The sequence below is a fragment of the Piliocolobus tephrosceles genome, chromosome 15 (assembly GCF_002776525.5).
Source record: "Piliocolobus tephrosceles isolate RC106 chromosome 15, ASM277652v3, whole genome shotgun sequence".
In the NCBI taxonomy this organism is placed as follows: Eukaryota; Metazoa; Chordata; class Mammalia; order Primates; family Cercopithecidae; genus Piliocolobus; species Piliocolobus tephrosceles.
The window spans coordinates 68,456,524-68,482,135 of NC_045448.1; the positions used below are offsets into that span (position 1 = coordinate 68,456,524).

General features: G+C 38.0%; 1 long non-coding RNA gene across 1 annotated transcript in view; it reads right to left on the reverse strand.

The window, feature by feature from the left end:
• Positions 1–1,133: 1,133 nt before the first annotated feature.
• The window catches only part of LOC111550536, a 29,852-nt gene continuing 5,373 nt past the window's right edge, over positions 1,134–25,612 (reverse strand). The window contains exon 3 of the long non-coding RNA XR_002734080.2: positions 1,134–1,677. This is a non-coding gene — a long non-coding RNA (uncharacterized LOC111550536). The remainder of the gene's footprint in view (positions 1,678–25,612) is intronic.

Consider the following 25,612-nt stretch of genomic DNA (forward strand, 5'->3'; position numbering starts at 1 on the left):
AGATTTGCATCTTTCTACTTACAGAATGTCACCATTCTGGATGGAGCAAAGCAGGACAAGTGGTAACTGAGTCTTGAGTTTCGAGGCTGCTTCCGAAACAAAAGGTCCCCCTTAAGTCGAGCTGCCAAATTTAGCAAATAAAAAATACAGGATGCCCAGTTCAATTTGAATTTCAAAAGGATAAGTATGTCCCATACAGCAAATTATTCATTATATGAAAATCACATTTAACTGGGCATCCTGTATTTTATCTGGCAGCTCTACCCCGGAGCACTCAATCTCTGATTCTGATGTGCCCTAATTATCTGTATTTTTCTCTTTTCTACAGAAGATACATCAAATACAGCAAACAACATACTCAGGTCACTGATGGCTGAAAACAAGGAGCACTAAGAAGTCAGTATCCATCATCCTGTCTGTTGTTTATTTTTATTAGTTACTGATTGGACCATTTCCCTTTTCATGATTAAACAACTCTCTTAATCATCGCCTCAATTCCTGGAATCCTTTATCAAGAGCAAGGACAACTCTGTCTGGGCTAAACAAGGAAAAATGTGAAATATATGCTAATATTTAAAAGCTTCTTGTTTACCCTGCCAGCATCTATCAAGGTAAGCACATTGTGTGAATTTATCATGAGATGTGCACAAGGAGATGCAGTGGTTTCTGACGCAGTCAAATCTGTTCTGGTTAAGCTCTGGGAATGGGCCCTATCCTTCCCCCAAAGTGTCTTCCCAGCACACCAAGCTCAGGCCTAGACCAAGAGGAAGGGCCGGAGCCACCATGGTGAGCAGAAGGCAGAGAGGAGAGCTCTACAGACACCCACAGTATGACTATCAGGCCAAAAGAGCATCCTGGCTCACATCTGCAGACTTCTCCCTCACCACTGGCTATCCTGCCCTTGACTGGCTAGAAGGGAGGATCACAGATATAAGGATATCACATCCTTATAAAATTGTACTGAATCCAAGGCTCAGGGAGATAAATCTCCCTGGCCTTCCCCTGCATTCCCCCTTCCTTCATGCCATAAAGGGGCCACCACCATAAACTAAATCTGAAATCACAGCATATCAGAAGAAAACAAACTAAAAATCCATACCAAAGCAGAAAATCAAGAGTGGAGACTGCAAACATGATTCTTATCTTTATTGACCATTGCATTGATGAGAATCAATAACAACTGTAAATGTTTCCATTTCACATTTAGAATGTTTTATATTGGTCTAGAAGTTTAGAGTTCAAAGAGCATGTTCATTTACCTCATTTTATATTGCAGTGATTTATTGTACAAAAGGAACTTAAGAGCCCTTTGATCAATCTGTAACAGACATAGTTTTCCTAACCAAGTGTTTCTCCAAGTATGGTTCTCAACACTGGTCCACGCCGGCAGCATCAGCACCACCGAGGACTTGTTAGAAATGCAGATACTCGAGCTCCATCCCCAGACCTGCTGAATCAGAAACCCTGGGAGTAGGCCTAGCAATCTTTTTTGTCACAAGTCCTCCAGGGAATTTCTGTACACCCTATCATTTGAGAACCACTGCCCTAGCCTCCTAGAGACTGCCAGGGCTTCCTTAGTTCCTCTTCACCATCTGAACCAAACAGTGGCATTTTTCAAGCACTATTTGTAGAGTGTTTGTCTGTCTTTGCCAATAGTAAAGTCAGGTCTTCAGATTTCTGTACCAGATTTAAGAACAGACTGTAAGGTAGTAGTTTTCAACATTAAGAAAATGGTTCCCATTTTTTCTTCATACCCTCTCCCCATCACACGCACGCGCGCGCGCGCATACACACACACACATACATACACACACGCTGCCCCTGCCCATTTCACAGTGTCTCTCCCAGCTCCCCAGACCCCTATTCTGGGACATTCTGCACTCCCTCCCCACACCCTCCTCTATAAAATGCACTTTTTAAAATCTTAGCCTCCACTCTGTATCATCTTTGCCTCCATATTCACCCATCCCCCATTAGCCCTCTTCAGCCTCTATCTTTTTGCAGCTTCCAAAACTTTTGCGTTTACAGCCTCACCCTAGGCACTATCTTTCACCCAACACCTTGTGTCCATTTCTGGAACCCTGTCTCCCAGCTCCCCTCCTTCCCACTCCTGCCCTACACACATTTTCTCTCCCACAAGAGTGCCAGCTCCTTTCCAACACGTCAGCCAGACTCCCTCATTTGCTGCCCATCCCCAGTTCCCACTTTTTTCTTGATGATTTTTGTTCTCATCCCCTAGAACAGAGATGACCAGCACCACACGCAATCCTCTCTGTGTTTCCCCTCCTCTGACATCACCAGTCTTTGGCTTTTATTTCTGCTTCAATAGAAATATTTTTTCTCTGAGGCCACAGTCTTCTCCAACTTTCATACTTATCTTTTGTTACCTATCCACTAGTTTCTTTTTTAAACATATTGAAGTGAATAGTTGATTTGAAGGAAAAAATATTAGATAAAAAAATTGTTCAGGTAATAAGAGGATGAACCAAAAATTGTGGATGTGGTCACAGAACAAATGATGGTATCAAATGCTGATGCAGCAGGGAGTGGTGGGCCTGTCGGAAAGCAGAATATGTTAAATATTGTGAGAAAAGACCCTGGGGTAGAGATGAGCATGTGGCTACAGACAGCAGTGGGATGCCAGCATGAGAAGGGTGGAAGGAAGGTTCAGGGAAGACAAAGATGTTTATCCTTTTTAGGTCAAAGCCCATGTTGAAAATCTAATGAAATCTAACAAGTACTCATAGAAAAATGCACAAACAAGCAAAAGTTTGCATTTATTTCTGGCACGTGGAAGAACTCATGAAGCCTAAAGGGGATGACGTCCAGAGACCTCAGGTAGAGAAACATGCTGGGTTTGGGCGCCAGTCCAAAAGGCTTCAATACCAGAAAATGCAAGAAAACTTGGATTTCATCCAAGTGGCGAGGTGGTATGTATTTTAGGATGCTCAACTTCGTGTACTTTATATTTTGTGTACACATCTCATGCCCAACCTTTAGCAAGACTTTGTGAAATCCACGTTTTGATTCCAGAAACTTCAGGCCAGCAACATCGGCTTGATGCCAGAAAAACCAGCCACTAACATATTTTGAAAATGATGTCGTAGATAGAGTACAGGAAATGATTATCACTGGGCAGATAAAAGGAAAACATCTTAAAAGAGAATATCAATTTTTTAACCTACTCTAGAGGCAACATGTAAAAATGTCTGTGCACCAGAGAAAGAAAATTCAGTGATATGTGTGAGGAGTGGTTTGCATGTGTGTGAGGTTACAGAAAAAGCCACACGTGGATTGCAAATGTATTGGTTTTATCTACTGAGTGCTATTCTGCCAATCCTGAAACAAGAAAATTACCATTTTTGTGTTTTCAGTGTAATAGTATCAGGTAACACAGATTAATCGGTTGCCATATGCCAAGCACCTCATGTGTATGGTTTCATTCAAATCCCTTCTTTACCCTATGAGGCAGACACTCATACAAATGAAGGGCTGAGACCCAGAGAGCTTATGCAAAGAATGGCTAAGTTGCTGTCCTAGAACCCGAAACTGGGATGAACTAGACCAAGATTAAACCAGATGGCCTGACTCTGTCAAAGGCTTGCTTCTTAATACCATTCTGGATCCAACAATAGTTCTCTCCCCCCAAAACTGACATGGCTCAAAATCTGAATTCCCCTGTTGACCCAGTTTCCAACCAGATCCACAAACTGTGATTGGATTATGCAGTTGGAATCTGAGAAACAGGAAAGTGCAAATGGCCAAAATAATGAGCACTCGTTAAACTTCTTGGAAAGAACAACACGGCTTCAAGGCAGTGCCTACAAGCAAGTTTTGCTTGAAGAAAATAACTAAAACATAATCATTACTTTTAGAGATCTTGGTTGATTTCACCCAATATCCATTCCTCTGCTTGTTTTCCCAGAGAAAATGTGTAGGTGCTCTCTTATTAAAAATAAACTTGCATCCCAGTCTACCCCAGAGCGAGATCAAATGGCTACCACAGGGAGTGATATGAAAATGGAGTCATTTCTTTGAAATTCCCAAGGGTGCTTTTTTGCTTTAAAGAGCAATGAAGTCACTTTCTGCTAGTAATTTATTATTTCCACCAGTTATTCAAATATTTGTCTACATGTTGAAAAATTAGTCCTTATTCAAACAAGTTTTTGCTTTTAGAGCAAAGGCATTCTAAATGTTCAGTAAAACTGGATTCTAGCAAAGGGATACACATAAAGATAAAGTAATTAAAGGCACATGCTCGCTTTCTTCTTAGACAAGCAAACTAAAAATACAAAAAAAAAAAAAAAAAAAAAAAAAAACCTACGCCTTTTTTCAATAGACATTGGGTTTCCCAGATTGGACTGGAGGCCTAAGCTCAAAAAATGAGGTTGGTTTCGTCCAAACATCACCTGCTTTGCCATTTCCCTGGGCTTGCATGCTAAACAGGTTCAGTCATTTCTGAAAATCATGGTTCCGGCTGGTCTTTCTTTTGTCCTTGGCATTCTTAAGCCTCAGCCAATAGCAGTATGAAGACATTAACCTTATTAAACATAGATTGTGGCTGGTGTTATTGGAAAGAAGTTTAGTTTGTTGTTCACCCATTATCACATTATAGATGACTTTTATCGCTATAGTGGTCATGTTTATGTGGGTAATTGCCCCCTTTCCATCCAAATAATATAAATACCATCAGGCAGGAAGAAAAACGAAATGGGAAGGAGAGAGTAGAGTGCATAATGGGAGGAAAGGACTATTTCCTAAATGCTCCCTGATTTACTGTAGGGAACAAATGAATTACTGCACCCTTCTAAAACTTCAGCGCCCTTGGTAAAAGCAGACAGAGACAGGAGAAAGGGTAAGCAGTTTGTCTTTCTGGAAAAAGGGGCAAATTATTATTTTATATATATATATACACACATATACGTATATATATACGTATATATATATATACACACACACACATATATATATATATACACACACACATATATATATATATATATATTTTATTTTTTCCAAATACCACTCAGTAAACTAACTATTTCCATACTGTTCCCAGCAAGCAGGGAAAAGCATATGGAAGGAGAGAGAGACAGATCATACATAACTTCTTCAGAATTGAGGGAGGGTCAGGAAAATACTCAAAGAAATAAACTGTATAAATAAATACAATAACTAATCCTAACAGCCTCTGAAACCTCACTTAAGGCATAGATGGTGCCTGGAAGCCCAAGTTTCCACTCAGTCAGCAATAGCTTTCAAACACATCATCGTTTAGGGAGTTGCTTTTTCTCATCATCTGTTTATCCTCAACTGCCCTCATTGTTCAGCACAGTAAGTGCTCAGTAATTACCTTTTGAATGTATAGGAAATCACCTCATTGAGCATCTACCATATACATAGGATTCTTTTTAATAATTATCAAGTTTCAGATATGTTAAAGTTTGGGAAAGAAAATTTGGTTTGGGTCAGCAAGTTCAGTAAATCGGTCTCATAAAGAAGTGTGAGGAGAGCATTTTCCATCGACCTTTTCTCCACATTTAAAGTGTCTCTGAATTTGACAGTAGATATCAAGAGATTTGGAAAAGGTCATGCCTCTTGCCCAAGTAGCTCAACTTCCAGTTATCTGCCCCCAAGGAACTCATAAGAGGTATGAACAAGGATTTATGGTGGAGATGTTCATCACTGCACTATTTAGAATATCAATATCCATGGATACACATGCCCAGGCACAGGGTCAAGTTTAAATTAAACTGGGATCAAAGTCAAGTCATGCAATGGCCTCCCAGTGACCATTACCTGTGATATTTTTTAAAGTTTCTTTAATGGCATGGAAGATATTTGATGATACAATGATAAATGAAAAAAAGCAGGATGCAGTGCACTTGACACAGGATGATCAAAATCTACATCAGAGAAAGAGCTACAGGAAGAGAGAGAGACGCACACATAAAGAGAAAATCAAAAGTTAACATTCCAAGTCACGACGAGGGGTTACCCCTTAGTTATGAAGGTTATGAGGTTACAAATGATTTCTTTCATCTTTTTAAATTTTCCTGTTATTATATATTCCCAGCTTGTTTTTATAGTCAGAAAAAAATAAATTTTTTGTCGCAGAATTGTTAACTGTTTAAACCAGGTTAGGAAGTCTAATCGTAGGGAAAACAGGAGATATTCTAAAATCTGGCAGCTTCAACTGCCAGAATTCAATTGCCATAAGTTTTCTGTGTGTTTGTTGTTGTTGTTGTTGTTGTTTGTTTGTTTGTTTAGACAGGGTCTCACTCTGTCACCCAAACTGGAGTGCAGCGGTACAATCATGGCTCACTGCAGCCTCCCCATTCTGGGCTCAGGCGGTCCTCCTGCTTCTGCCTTCTGCTACCAGATGATCTCTACAGTTTTCCTATGGTTTCTTGAAGACTTCTGTGCATTTTCCCTAATAGCCAACTACTTATGATCTGGTGAGTCTGCAGGAGCTAATAATTACAAGAATTTTCTCAGGAAAGGAAGATGGAAAGGGGAGGTCAGGAGAGTCCAACTCAAGCCATAGGTTGCCATTGGCTTGCTGGCAAGTCACTTAACCTCTTGAGGCCTCCTTTGTGTCATACACTAGGTAATTTTTAAGTTCCTTTGTAGTTTTAAGTCCAAAAAATAATTATCTTTTCCATGCTGCCCTAGGAGGTCACCACCGAATAATTTGCATTTGGAGCATGTAGACTTCAATTGATCTTCAGTGAAAGAATGGCCTTCCAGTCACTCTGGAGGATGACAGAGGCCAGTCGCTCACACTTGGGCCATTGAATAGCCTTCCTCTCACATCATCTCCTGGTTTCTAGGCCTCACCACCAGGATCCTCTTAGAGTTCTGCTCGTCCCACAAGGTGTGATTTTTAACATGTCAAATGCACTTTTACCATCAACAAAGCGTACTGTGCTGGGAAAACAGTGGCCCTCAGCCTTTTCTGAGACACAGCTGCCTTTGAGAAACTGGGAAACATTGACCTCTCCTCAGAAAAATGGTCTTTCACATCAAAATTTGACTGACCACTTCACGGAGTCACAGACTTGCAGCCCAAAGTCCTTGGATGCCAGGTTAAAAATCCCTGGTGAGGAAAGTATTTACCCATTCAACAGGGCCCCAGATGATTTTAAAGCATGCTTCTTTTTCTTCTTTTTCACGAGTAAGATGATCATGATGACTACAAATCACCTAATGAAGGGGCCTGCCCAGGCCCTGTGAGTCAGGAAGAAGGGAACCCAGAGCTGTATCCTTCAGTGCAACCCAGGAACAGCAAGCCTCAGGACAGCAGTGAGGACCACAGGAAAGGGGGCACATCTCAGAAACCGCTCCCTGCTCCAGAGCCCATCTACAAGTGACAGAGCTGCAACCGCACCAGGGCAGTCTTCTCGCCGATGAGAATTAGGACTCAGGTTTACAATGCCCCAGGCATTATCTCACTGGTCCTCACTACAACTCGCTGTGCTACTATTGAGCTTGATCGTACATGGTACCCAACATCTCCATTTTGTAGATGAGGAAACTAAGTATCAGGAAGGAAAAGAAGTTTTTCCAAAGTCACAGAGCCAGCAAATGTCAGGGGCATGATTCAGGCTCTGCCTGGCTCTATTCCACCCAAGTCAGGCTAACTATTACCTGGCCAAGCCCCCATGCTCAGCTCAGTCACAGGGTTGTGTTTCTCAGAAAATATTGCCATACGTTGAACACAAGTGACACAAAGGAGACTTATGGAAAATTAGCAGCAAGTGGTAGCTGAATACCAGTAAATTTTTTTTTTGAGACAGGATTTCACTGTCCCCCAGGGTAGAGTGCAGTGGCATGATCATGACTCCCTGCAGCCTCCACTTCCTGGGCTCAGGCAATCCTCCTGCCTCAGCATCCCAAGTAGCTGAGACTATAGGCATAGGCCACCATGCCTGGCTAATTTTTTCAATTTTTTGTAGAGATGGAGTCTCATTATGTTTGCCCAGACTGGTCTTGAACTCTTGGTGTCAAGGAATCCTGCATTGTCCTCCCAATGTGCTGGGATTACAGGTGTGAGCCACCATGCCTGGCTGGCAGTAATGTCTTAATGCCCGATGCTCTCAAAGTTCTGTTTGAGGGAGGAAGTAAGAAGGAAGATAGCCTAGGAACCTCTAAAAAAAATAGCATCTTTGTTTTTATTCATTTGCAGAGTCATCATTTCTCTGTGCACCCAATGCTGTGAGTGACCAGCTACAGCCAGGGAAACTCTGTAGCTCCAGAACATGGCCAGAAATCCCAGAGCCAGGGAATCACACAGAAGTGCACGGCAGGGCTGGCTCTATGTTCCAGGGGGCTGGCTACTTCTCTTAATTAAACAGACTCCCTCTGTCCCCTCAACTAAGAATCATAGAACTTTAAAAATGGAAAGAACCTCAAATATTACTTGGTTTAATGGCTTCCTCTTTTTCATCACTCCCACCCTTCCTTCCCACCTTTACCATAGACCTTATTTTGTCAAGGAAGAAATTCAAAACCAGAGAAAAGAAGTTGCTTAAGATTCTACAGATCATTGTTAGAGGGTAGAAGTTGAACATAGGTCTATTATGGACCAGGAAGTATATCACGTAATTTACAAATAGCATCTCATTTAAACTTACAGTTGTTCACTGAAGTAGATCTTATTACACTCATTTTATAGATGGAGAAACTAATGTTCAAGAAGATAAATAATTCACCATGGTCAAACAAACAAACAAAAAATCATTTGAACATAAATAGCCCTAACCCATAAAGCCAATTCCTTTTTTGAAAAACTCTATAGACCATTAGAGATGAGCCAGAAGTTACCCTGATGATGCTCCTGTGAAGTGCTGCTCACGGTGTTTAGGTTCCCCTGCACTCCTTTCACCTCTCCCTCTCAGTCTGGAGAACGAACAGCAGACATGGTGATGGATACAAAAAGGAGACCCCTCTGATGGGTGTCGTGGTGACAGACAGCAAAGACCAGATCCAAGAAAGTGCCATCTTGGATGGGACATGTGCCAGAGCGGATGGATGACACGCCCAAGGGTCAAAAGGGATACGTGACATTTCAAAGGTAACAGAATAGTAACAAAACAGATGAGTTAAAAATATATAAATAAATAAAAACATTTTTTTCTTTTTTTTTTAATTTTTATTTATTTATTTATTTATTTATTTATTTATTTATTTATTTATTTATTTATTTATTTTTTGAGACGGAGTCTCGCTCTGTCGCCCAGGCTGGAGTGCAGTGGCCGGATCTCAGCTCACTGCAAGCCCCGCCTCCCGGGTTCACGCCATTCTCCTGCCTCAGCCTCCAGAGTAGCTGGGACTACAGGCGCCTGCCACTTTGCCCGGCTAGTTTTTTGTATTTTTTTAGTAGGGACAGGGTTTCACCGTGTTACCCAGGATGGAAAACATTTTTTTTCTAACAATTTCAGAGTGTCAGCTGCCCACATACAACTTATCATCAATGTTGAGGAAAGAAGGCAATAAAAGAATGACAATCCAAGTTCAGTGATGAAGGAAAAAGGCAACAAGATTAAGCTTTCTGCATCAGGTATAATATATAGAAGCTCAAAGTCAGGGTAAACTGAGTTATAGAAAAATAAAGATTACTTTTTTCACAGCAATAATCAGTTTCACAGTTATCATTTGCATGAAACTGGTTATTCTATCATGCTACCAATTCAGAAATGCCCCATAAAATTATGCAAATTATTTCATTTGAAATGAGCTTTAAGCCCATTTTAGGGGAAGGAAAAAAGAAGGACCCAAACCATGTGTCCATTTCCCTTGTGAAACTCATCAACCCTCCTGCCACTACTTGTTATTACAGATTCGAGAAAAAGTGGAAGAGATAGAAGAGAAGAAAAAGAACCGCTCCAGAGTAATCCAATATGGGGGGAATTGGAGTAGTGGGGCGGGTAGTGAGAATAAAGCTGTCAAAAGAAAAGACAGATTATAGACCGGGTGCGGTGGCTCACAACTGTAATCCCAGCACTTTGGGAGGCCAAGGCGAACGGATCATGAGGTCAGGAGATCGAGACCATTCTGGCTAACACGGTGAAACTCCATCTCTACTAAAAATACAAAAAATTAGCTGGGCTTGGTGGCGGGTGCCTGTAGTCCCAGCTACTCAGAAGGCTGAGGCAGGAGAATCGCTTGAATCCTGGAGGCAGAGGTTGCAGTGAGCCAAGATGGCGTCACTGCTCTCCAGCCTGGGTAACAGAGCAAGACTCCGTCTCAAAAAAAAAGAAAAGACAGTTTATACTTCCCTGTGCCCTTCAAAAACTGATTCAGTTCAGAAATAAGGATTCTCAGAATTCTTGATCAAGAAGTCATCTAGCTTTTCTCTGTCATCTTCAGGAAAACCAATGGCTACAGAGACATGAGGCCAGTGTAATGAGAAGTTTCCCAGAAGAAGAGATTCTAAACTGCCCTCAGTCACAAGCCTGCATTAGGACTAAATAAAGCTGATCAGCATGTATCAATCTGTACCTGTGTGATAGATTCATTCATGTCAGTCTCCCCGTTGAAAAACAGTTTCCACAAGGGCAGACTGTGACAGTGTTACAACGTACCAACGTACTCTTCAAAACTAGCACAGTGCCTGACATAGAATCTATCCTACATTAATTTTGTTGAACAAATGAAATAAAAACGTCTACATCCCAGGAATTGGAAATACTCTGTTATGATTAGATATCTGCACTACACATGAAGTGGGGTAGTGTTATTTGAAAATGTAATTAAATTAGTAAATAAGTTTATATTGCAAATATAGGGCAAGTGTAAAAACACACTTTTAAAAGTATCCTTGGTATGCAAAAAGAGGAAAAAAATTATATAAAATTCTCAACTGAAATGAAAGAAAGCAAAAAATAGGGGAAAAGGAAAAGTGATGAAAAGAAAAGTTATAAATAAAGTAGATATTAATCCAATTGTGTCACTAATCACTTTAAATATAAATGATCTAAACATAATGAAAAGTCAGAGATTGTTAGATGGATACACAATAAGACACAACTATATGTCTACAAAAACCCATTTTAAATATAAAAATACATTAAATACAACATCGCAGTCTTCCTTTTCTCCTATCTCTACCCTCATGCGCGCGTGCATGTGTGCGCACACACGCACACACACACTTTTAGTTAAAAAAAAATTTTGGCTAAGTGCAGTGGCTCACACCTGTAATCCCAGCACTTTGGGAGGGCAAGGCGGGTGGATCACAAGGTCAGGTTTTCGAGACCAGCCTGGCCAATATGGTGAAACCCTGTCTCTACTAAAAATATAAAAATTAGCTGGGTGTGGTGGCATGCACCTGTAATCCCAGCTACTCGGGAGGCTGAGGCAGGAGAATTACTTGAACCCAGGAGGCAGAGGTTGCAGTGGGCCAAGATCATGCCACTGCACTCCAGCCTAGGCAACAGAGCAAGACTCCATCTAAAAAAAAAAAAAAAAAAAAAATTATAGAGCTAAGAATGAGTTACTTCCTATTCTCAATATACTAGATCCTATACAATCTATTAATCAAGACATTTACACGAAAGGATTGAGAGTTCTCATGGTTTCATACCTTCTGTAAACAGTTCCCACTATTCTGGAACAAAACTGAAGGAGGCACTTAACAAACTTGCTGAAGTCTTGCTCTCACATAAACAGACAGGCTTTAACATATAGCTGAAAATCACTTACAGTTTCTCAGGACAGTGATGAAAGAAAACATGCAAATGTAACCCATATGTTAACTTTGATATTTGTCCCCTAGCCCTGTCAGGTTAACATTTCACACTTGGAAAATGACAACCTCTCTTGTTATGTTGCTTAAAGAAAACCAAAGTTTTGCTTACCTAAATGAAAATAAGGTTGTTTCCACCTTATGATGTCCAAATGGGACTTAATCTCTTCCCTAAACCTATTACTGCTAATAATTTTCACTTTTTCCTGAAGAAGAAACTGAAATTCAACTTTCTGAACCAAATCAGTCACTAATTGAAATAAATGCTGGGAGGAGAGCATGTAAGCATTTTTAATTCAAACAACAAATACCATATGATTAATAAAGTGTCATTCAACTTTCTGCTAAACTAAGCCTTGATCTTTTCAGTTGTATGTTGATGATATGATTCCATTTCAAAAGGTCTGCATGAGAATAACTCTGCTTGCAGGAAAACTAGCAAACACAAAGTTCTTATTTGGTCCACCTATGTTCTCTTGCCTCAACTGTTCTTTCAAAAAAAAAAAAATAGGTTAGTTGATAGCATATTCAAAATAAGAGATTTCACATGTATACTCTGATTTCCAGACATCTTCTGAAAACTAGATCTATTAAACTTAGGCTTATCCATTCATCTGGCAACAATCAGCTTGCCTAATAACAATTATTCCCTTTAGACAAGCCATGTGCTTTCCAGTTTGCCAGTTGCCACCATTCCATATTGATTCCCTGACACTGAGACCCAATGCCAGCTGCCATTTACCATCATGCTTCTGCTGCTGTTTTTCTTGTAATAGAGAACTATTCCTCTGTTATTTGTGTCACTATGAAAAGTGGGGATATAGATCAAGAGAATATCAAGTCTGTTATACTCACTGCATGCTTCCATCATATACATTCACTGACCCATCATTTAAACATTTTGGTTTGAAACCTATGCCCTATATAACAGTGATGAAATAGTCATTCACTCTGAAAGTCAAGAGGTGCCAGCCAGCTACACACTAGGGTTTGTAGAGGTTTGTTCATGTAATAAGTGTAATCAAGATGACACTATACATAGGAAGAATAAAAAGGAAGTCCAAGTCATCAAAAATTTTCTGAAAAATCAAGACTTTCCATGTGATAGTGAATACTGAGTGTCAATTTGATTGTATTGAAGGATGCAAAGCATTGTTCCTGGGTGTGTCTGTGAAGGTGTTGCCAAAGGAGATTAACATTTGAGTCAGGACCAGGAAAGACAGACCCACCCTCAGTCTGGGTGGGCACCGTCTAATCAGCTGCCAGCATGGTCAGAATAAAAGCAGACAGAAGAACATGGAAAGACTAGACTGGCCTGGTCTTCTGACCTACATCTTTCTTCCATGTTGGATGCTTCCTGCCCTCGAACATCAGACTTCAAGTTATTCAGCTTTGGGGTTTTTTTTTTTCCTCCTCCTCTTCCCTTTCTTCTTCCTCCTCCTTCTTCTTCCTTCTCCTTCTTCTCCTCCTCTTCCTTCTTCTTCCTTTTTCTCCTCCTTCTTTTTCCTCCTCCTCTTCCCCCTTCTTCTTCCTTCTTCTTCCCCTTCTTCCTCCTCTCTTATTCTTCCCCTTCCCCATTTTTTTCACTTCTCCTCTTCCTCCTCGTCCTTCTCTTCTTCTTCCTCCTCCTCCTCCTTCTTCCTCCTCTTCCAGTTCTTTTTCCTCTTTCTCCTCCTCCTCCTTTTTCCTCCTCCTCTCCCCATTGTAGAATTCCAGATATACATACGTTTAAATGTTTGATATTGTCACAGAATTCTTGAATAGTCTGTTCTGATGCTTTTGTTTTGTTTTCATTTTTCTCTCTTCGTATTTTAGTCTGAATAATTTCTATAGATCTCGTTTTAAATTCACTGGTTTTTTTCCTCAGATGTGTCAAGTCTATTGATGAGCCTGACAAAGGCATTCTTCATCTCTTTTATTGTGTTTTTCATTTCGAGTATTTCCATGTGATGATTTTTGTAGTTTTCATTTCCCTACTGAGATTATCTGTCTGCTCTTGCATGTTGTTTGTTTTTTCCATTAGATCCTTTAAAGTATTAGTTATACTTATTTTAAATCCCTGTCAGGTAATTCCAACATTTGTGCCATATTTTATTCTGATCTGATGATTGCTTTTTCTTTGAAGCTGTATTTTTTTTCTTGCTTTTTCATATGCTTCCTAACTTTTTCTACATCCTGAGCATGAGTCTAACTTAACTTTGATATCAAAGTATAAAAGGACCATTCAAGGAAAAAGTACTGCATGCATTACTAAGCATAGTTTTGGAAAACAAAATAAAACAGTGTATAAAAAGAATAATACATCATGATTAAGTTTGGTTTAACACTAAAAATATTAGTTAACATAATCTAACACATTAAGAGAGTAAAAGAGAAAAATCATGTGATTATCACAGTAACTGCATTAAAAAGCATTTGATAGCATTTTAATCCTTTAATAATTTAAAGTAAAAACTATTGGGAAAAATAGGAAAAGGGAACATTCTTAACAAATTTTTAAAGTAATAATTTCAAAAATACATAAACAGAGAGAGAGATCATTATGGCAGATGGGAGGCAGGACTACATTGCAGCTCCAGACAGAACAGCTTTTGGAAGCTCACGGTGTGAATTTTAGCTCCAGATCGACTGCAAGAACAAACCAGCAATCCTGAGAGGACCCACAGACCCTCTGAAGGAAGAAGACGGCTCCTGCAGGACCCAGGAAACGCCCCAAATACTGTGAGTGCCTCAAATGCAGAGGTGGAAAAGGGAGACCCTCCTCTTCCAAACACACACTCCCACTGGAGAAGTTGAAGGTCTGTTTGTGGGAGAAGTTTCCGACCTTACCTGAAGCTGAGCCAATTTAGAGTCAAGTGAAATACAGGGGTAGAGGAAGCAGCAGAAAGGCCCTGGGCGCTCACTGGGTTGCCTAGCTGGCTATTCCTGCCTAACACCACAGGGTTCCATTGAAAGAGGAGCAGGGATTACAACTCCACAGGGAGAAGGAAATCTCTAACTGAACTCTTAACAATTTGAATGGGGAAAGAAGCCTCATGGCCAGAACTCAGGGGAGGGTGCAAATCTGGCATGCAGACTCCACAGGCAAGGGATGAACCAAGCCCTTTTCTCTGGCAGCTGGGAGGTAGAAAGCCTAGGGCAGGTTTTCAACCCCGTCACACCCTCCATCATGCCCTCTGCCTGGAAACAGACCGGGGCTGTTGGGGGAAGCACAGTGGGAGTGAGACCACTCCTTCATTTTGCATGTGAACTGGGTGAGGCCTGTGACTGCCAGCTTTCCCCCATTTTCCTGACAAATTGCCTGTCTCAGCAGACAGCCATAACCCTCCTATGTACACAACTCCAGTGACCTGGGAACATCACTCCCATCCCCCACAGCGGACACAGCAAGATCTACCCAAAGTCCAAGGAGAATCTGAGCTCAATGCCTAGCCCTGCCCCAACCTGATGGTCCTTCCCTATCTACCCTGGTAGCGGAAGACAAAGGGCATATAATCTTCAGAGTCCTAGGACCCCAACCACCATCGATCCCTCTCTATACTACTAAAGCTGATGCTTTCTGGAAAGCTCCACCTACTGGCAGGAGGCCAACCAGCATAAAAATAGAGCATTAAACCACCAAAGCTAAGAACACTCACTGATTCCATTGCATGCCCCCCGCCACCTCCACCAGAACAGGCACTAGTATCCACAGCTGAGAGACCCATAGACGGTCCACATCATAGGACTCTGTGCAAACAACCCCCAGTACCAGTCCAGAGCTGGGTAGACTCACTAGGTGGTTAGACCCAGAAGACAGACAACAATCACCACAGTTCGGTTCATAGGAAGCCACATCCATAGGAAAAGGGGGAGAGTAATACATCAAGGGAATACCCCGTGGGACAAAAGAATCTGAACAGCAGCCTTCACCCTAGACCTTCCCTCTGACGGAGCCTACCCAAATGAGAAGGAAGCCAAGCCTAGTAATATGACCAAAAAAAAAAAAAAGGCTCTTCAAATACATGGAAATTAAATAACCTGCTCCTGAATTAGCAATAGGTCAAAAACAAAATCAAGATAGAAATTTAAAAATTCTTCAAACTGAATGATGATAATGACACAACCTATCAAAACCTCTTTGATATAGCAAAGGTGATGCTAAGAGGAAAGTTCACAGCCCTAAGTACCTGCATCAAAAAGACATCACAAATTGACATTCTAAGGTCACACCTCAAGGAACCAGAGAAACAAGAACAAACCAAACCCAAGTCCAGCAGAAGGAAGGAAATTACTAAGATCAGGGCAGAACTAAATGAAATAAAAACAAAAAAAAAACCATATTTTAAAAAAGATAAATGAAACAAAAAGCTGGTTCTTTGAAAAGATAAATAAAATTGATAGACCACTAGCAAGAATAACCAAGAAAAGAAGAGAGAAAATCCAAATAACCTCATTAAGAAATGAAACAGGAGTTATTACAACTGACAACACTGAAATACAAAAGATCATTCATGGCTACTATGAACACCTTTACACACATAAACTAGAAAACCTAGAAGAGGTGGAAAAATACAACCCTCCTGGCTTAAATCAGGAAGAATTAGACAACCCCCGCAGACCAATAACAAGCAGAGAGATTGAAATGGTAATTTTAAAATTACCAACAAAAAAAAGTCCAGGACCAGACAGATTCACAGCAGAATTCTACCAGACATTCAAAGAAGAATTGGTACTAATCCTTTTGACACTATTCCATAAGATAAAGAAAGAAGGAACCCTCTCTAATTCATTTTATGAAGCCAGCATCACCCTAATACCAAAACCCAGAAAGAACATAACCAAATAAGAAAACTATAGCTCAATATCTTTGATGAACATTGATGCTAAAATCCTTAACAAAATACTTGCCAACTGAATCCAACAACATATCAAAAAGATAATCCACCATGATCAAGTAGGTTTCATATCAGGGATACAGGGATGGTTTAACATATACAAGTCAGAAAATGTGATACACCACATAAACACAATTAAAAACAAAAATCATATGATCATCTCAATAGATGCAGAAGAAACATTCAACAAAATACAGCATCCTTTTATGATTAAAACTCTCAGCAAAATCAGCATACAAGGGACATACCTTAATGTAATAAAAGTCATCTAAGACAAACCCACAGCCAACATAATACTGAATGAGGAAAAGTTGAAAGCATTCTCTCTGAGAATTGGGACAAGACAAGGATACCCCTTCTCACCACTCCTCTTCAATATAGTACTAGAAGTCCTAGCCAGAGCAATCAGACAAGAAAAAGAAATAAAGGGCATCCAAATCAGCAAACAGGAAGTCAAACTGTCACTGTTTGCTCATGATATGATTGTTTACCTTGAAAACCCTAAGAAATCCTCCAGAAAGCTCCTAGAACTGATAAAACAATTCAGCAAATTTCCAATACAAGATTAATGTGTACAACTCAGTAGCCCTTCTATACACCAGCAGCAACCAAGCAGAGAATCAAATCAAGAACTCAACCCCTTTTACAATAGCTGCAAAAAACAAACAAACAAAAATACTTAGGAATATACCTAACCAAGGAGTCAAAAGACCTCTACAAGGAAAACTATAAAACACAGCTGAAAGAAATCATAGACAACACAAGCAAATGGAAACACATCCCATGCTCATGGATGGGTAGAATCAATACTGTGAAAATGACCATACTGCCAAAAGCTACCTACAAATTCAAGGCAATACCCATCAAAATACCATCATCATTCTTCACAGAATTAGAAAAAAACAATTCTAAAATTCATATGGAGCCAAAAAAGAGCCTGCATAGCCAAAGCAAGACTAAGCAAAAAGAACAAATCTGGTGGCATCACACTACCTGATTTCAAACTATACTATAAGGCCATAGTCACCAAAACAGCATGGTACTGGTATAGAAATAGGCATATAGACTAAGAAAACAGAATAGAGAACCCAGAAATAAACCAAATAAACCAAAGCCAACTGATCTTCAATAAATCAAACAAAAACATAAAGTGGGGAAAGGACACCCTTTTCCACAGATGGTGCTGGGATAATTGGCTAGCCACATGTAGGAGAATGAAACTGGATCCTCGTCTCTTATCTTACACAAAAATCAGCTCCAGATGGATTAAGCACTTAAACTTAAGACCTGAAACTATAAAAATTCTAGAAGATAACATTGGAAAAACCTTTCTAAATATTGTTTTAGGCAAGGATTTCATGACCAATAACACAAAAGCAAATGAAACAAAAACCAAGAAAAATAGTTAGGACCTAATTAAACTAAAGAGCTTTTAAACAGCAAAAGGAACAGTCAACAGAGTAAACAGACAACCCACGGAGTGGGAGAAAATCTCCACAATCTACACATCTGACTAAGGACTAATACCCAGAATCTACAACAAACTCAAACAAATGAGCAAAAAAAAACACACAAACAAACCCATCAAAAAGTGGGCTAAATAGACAATTCTCAAAGGAGGATATACAAATGCCCAACAAACATGAAAAAATGCCCAACATCACTAATGATCTGGGAAATGCAAACCAAAACCACCTTACTCCTGCAAGAATGGCCATAATCAAAAAATTAAAAAAAACAGTAGATGTTGGCATGAATGTGGTGAACAGGGAACACTTCTACACTGCTGGTGGGAATGTACACTAGTACAGCCACTATAGAAAACAGTGTGGAGATTCCTTAAAGAATTAAAAGTAGAACTACCATTTGATCCAGCAATCCCACTACCTGGTATCTACCCAAAGGAAAAGAAGTCATTATTCGAAAAAGATACTTGGACACTCATGTTTATAGTGGCACAATTCACAAAAGCAAAATCCTGGAACCAACCCAAATGCCCAACAAGTGGATAAACTGTGATTTACATATTTATATATATTTATATATATACACACACACATACATACATAATGGAATACTATGCAGCCATAAAAAGGAATGTATTAACAGCATTTGCAGTGACCTGGATGAAACTGCAGACTATTATTCTAAGTGAAGTAACTCACGAATGAAAAACCAAGTATCATATGTTCTCACTGATATGTGGGAGCTAAGCTATGAGGATGCGAAGGCATAAGAATGATACAATGGGCTTTGGGGACTTGGGGGGAAGCGTGAGGGGGGATGAGGGATAAAAGACTACAAATGTGGTGTAGTGCGTACTGCTCAGGTGATGGGTGCACCAAAATCTCACAAATTACCACAAAGCATTTATTCATGTAACCAAATACCACCTGTACCCCAATAACTTATGGGGAAAATAAATATTTTTTTAAAAAATACATAACCATATATATATAATATATATTAAGACCCATTTTTAAGAGTAAAATATTAAAAGTATTCCCTTTGTGATTACAAATAAGACAAAAATATCCACTATCACTAATTTTATTCAACAATATACTGGAGATCCTAGACAATACTGCAAAGAAATAAAAAGGATAAAGATTTGGAAAAAATAAAACTGTTGTTCAGATACATAATAGGAATCAAGTTTACCAAGAACATTTGATATAAAATTGCATATAAAAACTATTACATTTTTATATACTAGCAACAGTTACCTAGAAGGTGACATTTTTAAAACATCATTTATAAAATATGGATTTTCTAGGAAAATATTTAATAAAATAATAAAAAAAACTCTACGGAAAAAATAACACTGCTTTTAAAGATTTTTAATGTAAATAAATACAAAGTAGACTATACGGGATCAAAAGAGTCCAGTAATAAAGATGTCCATTCTCGCTAAATTGATCTATATATTCAACAGAATAAATACCAAAATCTCAACAGTTTGTTGTGTGTGAATGGCACAGGGAGGATGAAGAGAGAAGTGAGGAAAGAAATGTGCATGTACGTGTATGTTGGAGTGCTTTGAAATTGAAAGCTGATTCTAAAATTCATGTGAAACTATTAAAGTATTGGCTATTCTTGACCAAGATAAGCACGAAGAAGAAAACTGGGGGGAGGGGACTTTGTTCTACTAATTATTAAAAATTATTATAAAGCTACTATTATTAAAACAGCCTGGTATAGGCTAAAAGGTAGAAACAGAGAAAATCAAACAAAACAGAGAACCCAGAACCTCAACAATATATACCAGGACAACTGATACATAATTGAGTTAGCATTGTAGTTCAGTGGAAAAATAACAAAATTTCAAAAGAAAATTGTGCTGTCAGAATCAGGTATTCTTTAGAGAAAAATTAAAATTTACCTTTATCTACATATACATATACAGGTAATCAATCCAGTTATTTAATCCTAAACACCTATATATGAAAAGTAAAGATATAATATCTTAGGTAATATCTTCTTGGTATATAAGAGTTTTTAAATAAGACACAAAAAGTAAACTTTGTAATAAATAAAATGAAAAATTAGACTATACTAAAATTAAGTTTTGTTCATCAAAAGACACCATAAAGATAGTGGGAAGATAACCTCCAACTGGTAGAAAATATTTGCAACTCAAGTAATTAAAGAAGAATGACAATCCAGATTATAGTATAATTTATGCAAATTGCTAAAAAAAAAAGAAAAGAAGATGAAGAAGAAAAAAAAGAGGAGGAAAGAAGAAGGAGAAGCAAGAAAAAGAAATGAACAAAAGACTCGTCTTTAAAAAACAAAATTTGAGGCCCAGCACGGTGGCTCACACCTGCTATCCCAGAATTTTGGAAGGCCAAAAAGCTGGCGGATCACAAGGTCAGGAGTTCAAGACTAGCCTGGCCACCAAAGTGAAATCCCATTTCTACCAAAAATACTAAAGTTAGCTGGGCATGGTGGCATGCACCTGTAGTCCCAGCTACTTGAGAGGCTGAGGCAGGATAATCACTTGAACCTGGGAGGCAGAGGTTGCAGTGAGCCAAGATAGCGCCACTGCACTCCAGCACTCCAGCCTGGGCGACAGAGCGAGACTCCGTCTCAAAAACTAAAAATTAATTAATTAATTAATTAATTATAAAAAGGAAATTTGAATAGTCAACAAACATGAAAAGGTTCTTGACCTTACTAATAATCAAAGAAATACAAATTAAAAGAACAATTAGCAATTACTATACTGGCATGAGATTTGAAAAAATTATGTTGGCCCGGTGTGGTGGCTCACGCCTATAGTCTCAGCACTTTGAGAGGCCAAGGCGGGTGGATCACGAGGTCAGGAGATCGAGACCATCCTGGCCAACATGGGGAAACCCTGCCTCTACTAAAACAAATACAAAAAATTAGCCAGGCATGGTGGTGAACACCTATAATCCCAGCTACTCAGGAGGCTGAGGCAGGAGAATGGTGTGAATTCAGGAGGTGGAACTTGCAATGAGCCGAGATCGCTCCAGTGCACTCCAGCCTGGATGACAAAGTGAGACTCCATCTCAAAAAAAAAAAAAAAAAAAAAAAAAAAAATTATGTTTTACAATACCAAGTGCTGGTGAGGATGTGGATGCAATGTCAAAGTTCAAACACTGTTTGTGGAGGTATATATTTGCAAAACTCCTTTGGAAAAAATTTGACCATGCCTAAAAATGTAGCACCCATGCATGCATTATGACCAAGCAATTCTAGATCTATACACCAGAGAAACTCATGCCTTGGAAGGTTTGTACCAGTTGTTCATAGGAACATTGCCTAAAATTGGACACATCCCAAATGTACATCAACAGTAGCATGGAAAAAATAAAGTGTAGCATATTTAAAGTAGAATAATATACCATAATAAAATTAAGTACACATCAATAATACGTGTCAATGAATTTCACAAACAGAAATGAGGAAAAGAAGCAAGTGACAAAACAATATTTACAGTGTCATTCTGTTTGTATTAAGTTCAAAAAGAAAAGGAAATGCAATGCAATTTACTGATGCGCATTAGTGGTAACAGTATAAAGTAAACAAGAGAAATGATTACCACAGAAGAGTAGTGTGTAGTTATGTTTGAAGGGTAGAGGGAATTATGTCAGAAAGAAACAAAGAAAATTTCTAAAAAACTAGCAATGTTCCATTTTATAACCTGGGGGCAGGGATTATTTGCTTTAATATTATGTTATTTCAGTTGACATATTAGCGACCACTCTGAAGGATTAATATTGGTTACAATTTGTTTTTTATTTATTTTATTTTTATTTTTATTTTTATTTTTTTTATTTTTTTTTTGAGGCGGAGTCTCGCTCTGTCGCCCGGACTGGAGTGAGGTGGCCGGATCTCAGCTCACAATTTGTTTTTTTTAATCAAATATTCAGTAGTCCATAACTACTTATTGGTCAGAAAGGTAAGAAGTCTAAAGACAGGAAGTTGTTAAATGAATTAAAACATATTCATATGGATAAACTAGATACTATATAGTATATCCACATGTCCATATTCATATTAATATACTATGCAGCAGTTTAAAAGAATAAGGTATATTTATTTAAACTCATATGGCAATATATCACAGACGTACACTAAGTGAAAATGACAAGTTGTACAAATTTCATTTATACGAAAATGGTCAAATCTCAAAAAATATAAAACCATAGCATATTCCCATTTAAACAAATATAAATTTGTAAATGTATTGAATGAGCTCAGAAAATAATAGAGAAAATAAACACCAAACTGGTAATGGTAGTTACCTCTACAGAAAGGACTGATGTAGGGTAGAGGTGACATTGGATGGGGACAGGTGAAGAAATCTAGAGGGAATTGCATTTAACCAGTATTATTTGCCCTTTTTTAAAAAACATAAGGAATGTATTTGTGCATCAATTGCTTCCTTTGTTAAAAGTCTAGGACTTTCACTTCTGCCAATGAAGAATTAACTGCTATGGGAAATGTCTCTGTAAACAACTGAAAATTAGACAAAAAGTATGAAATAGTATTCAGACATGTGCAGCAGATAGCATGGGACTATGATCTGTGAGAGAAAGGAAACAAATGAGATGAGCAGTAAAATTAACCCAAATCACTGCCTAGAGAGAGTTTCCAGGCCTCAGTACAGGAGGGAGAACTCAAACAGGAAGGGAATTCAGTTGACTTTTTCTCACTAAGTTTAGGAAACAAAGATAGGGAGGCCAACGTGTCTAGAATTTGCAGACAAGAGTAAGTAGGGCGGCACAGAGGGTTCCGGAGAACTACAGAGGGATGCCCTCAAGTCTTTGAGAAATAATCTGTACATAATATGGGGTGAAACTTTGGAAAGTAATAGATCAAATAATTTTCATAGTTCACATATGGCTAGGAAGAGTTTATGTTCAAATTCCGAACCACCACAGACAAGGGATCTCATGATACACAGGATACTGAATAGAGTCCTCAGAATGGGGGTGGTTTCATAGTGAAGCTAAATGATCAGTAGAATAAAGGCTGCTCTGGACATGCCCTAACAAAACTTAAAAGCATGCCTGGAAATGGTAAGACTGACATGAAAGTAACATAACTATATGCAGAACAAATTCAACATGCTTTAAAGAATACAGCAAAACCCAGCATGAATGAACATAAAATTCATAATGACTAGAGTCCAATAAAAAGTTATAAGCATGTTTTAAAAAGCAGAAAAATATGACCTATAACTAGGGGAAAATTCAACCAGTCGAAACTGACCCAGAAACAACAGAAATAATTAAATTATTAGAGAAGACTTAAAAACACTATCAAAAATATATTCCATATATTCAAGGATATTTTTCAAAACATAAATGTGATGAGAAAAAAAGTGGAAGATATAAAAAAGAACAATATGAACTTCTAGGGATATGTATTGATAAATACACTGGATAAGATTAACAGCATATTAAACATTGAAAAAACAAAAAGTGAATTTGAAAGCGTAGCAATAAAAAAAATTCTATGTAAAGCACAGAGAGAAAAAAAAAGAATTTAAAAAATGAACAGAGCAAAACAAGACTTCAGTGAATTTGGGGAAATATCAGCCAGTCTAACATACATTTAATTAAAGTTTTGAAAGGAAAAAAGGACTAGGGATTGAGACAGAAAGAAAAAAAAATTTGAAGAAATGATGGCCAAAAAACTTTAAATTTGATGAAAACTGTAAATCCACAAATCCAAGAAACTCAACAAACTTCAGGCAAAATAGACATAGAAAATCACACCAAGGCAAATTATCATAAAAGTGCCAAAAAAAGAAAATCTTAAAAGCAGTCAAATAAAAAATGACACATTTAATACAAATAAACAAAAATAAGAATGTCAGCAGACTTCTCCAAAAATATGCATGACAGAAGACAATGGAGAGACATGTTTAAAATACTAAAAGGAAACACTGTCAATGTAGAGTTTTATACTCAGCATACTTACCTTTCAAAACTGAAGACAAGATAAAGATGTTTTGGGAAAAACAAATGCCTAAATAATTCTTTGTCAGCAAATATGCATTACAAAAAAAGGTTAAAATTCCTCAGGCAGAAGGAAAATATCAGATGGAAATTTAGATCTTCACAAAGGGATGAAGAGCAATGGAAATGGCATGTAAAAAAGACTTTAATCTGATTTTTTAATGTCTTTAAAAGATAGTTGACTATCTAAAACAATAAGAAAATGGATGGTATTCTGGAATTTTAACATATGTGGAGATAAGACTGAACGCTTTCTCCCTAAAATCAGGAATAAGGTCAGGATCTCTGCTCACACCACTTCTATTTAACATTGTACTGATATTCCACCAGTGCAATAAGGGAAGAAAAAAAAATTAAAATCATAGAGAGTTAAAATAATGAAGTAAAACTGTCTCTATTTGCAGATGGCCAATTGTCCACATGAAAAAATCCCAAGGAATATACAAATAGCTACCAGAACTAAAAAGTGAGGTTAGCAAGATCACAGAATACAAGATGAATATATAAGAATCAATTGCATTTATATATACTAGCAACAAATAATTGGACGTTTACTTTTAAAATATAAATATGCCATTTACAATTGTGTCAAAAATATGAAGAGTTAGAGATTTGTCTAAATATGTGTAATACTGACATACTAAAACTACAAAATAAAGTATTGCTAAAAGAAATTAAAGATCTGAATAAATAGACATACTATGTTCATGAATGAAAGACTCAAAATTATTAATGTACCAACTTTCCCATATTGATCTAAGGGTTTAATACAATTCCAATCAAAATCACAGCAGTCTTTTTGTGGAAACTGGTAAGCTGATTCTAAATTTTATAGGGAAATGAAATGACCTGAAATTGCTAAAATAAATTTGAAAAAGAAAAAGTTAGAAAGTGTTCACTACCTGATTCAAGACTTTCTGTAAAGCTATAATAATTAAGTCAGTATAGTATTTATATGAGGATAGACATACAGATCAGTGGAACAAAAAGGAGTCCAATAATAGATCTACTCAAAGATGTCAAGGTTATTCAATGGGGAAAGATAGTTTTCTCCAACAAATAGTGCTGGAACAATTGGATATCCATTTGGAGAAATAACAAGCCTAGACACTAACCTTTCACAATACATAAAAATTAACTCAAGAAGCATCACATGTCTAAATATAAGAGCTAAAATTACAAAACTTCAAAAAAAATCCATAAGAAAAAATATTTGTGATCTTGGGTTAGGAAAATATTTCAAAAATAGGACACAGAAAATACAAAGAAAAGCATGACAAATTAGACTTTGTCAAATTAAAAACTTTTGATCTTTAAAATTGACTATTAATAAGAATACAAGCCATAAAATGGGTGGGAGAAAATGTCTGCAAAATTTGTATCTGATGAAAGACTTGAATCCAGAACATATTAAAAAACACAATTCAATAATAATAAGACAACTCGATTTTTTAGATGAGCAAAAGATTTGAACAAAGAAAATATGAATG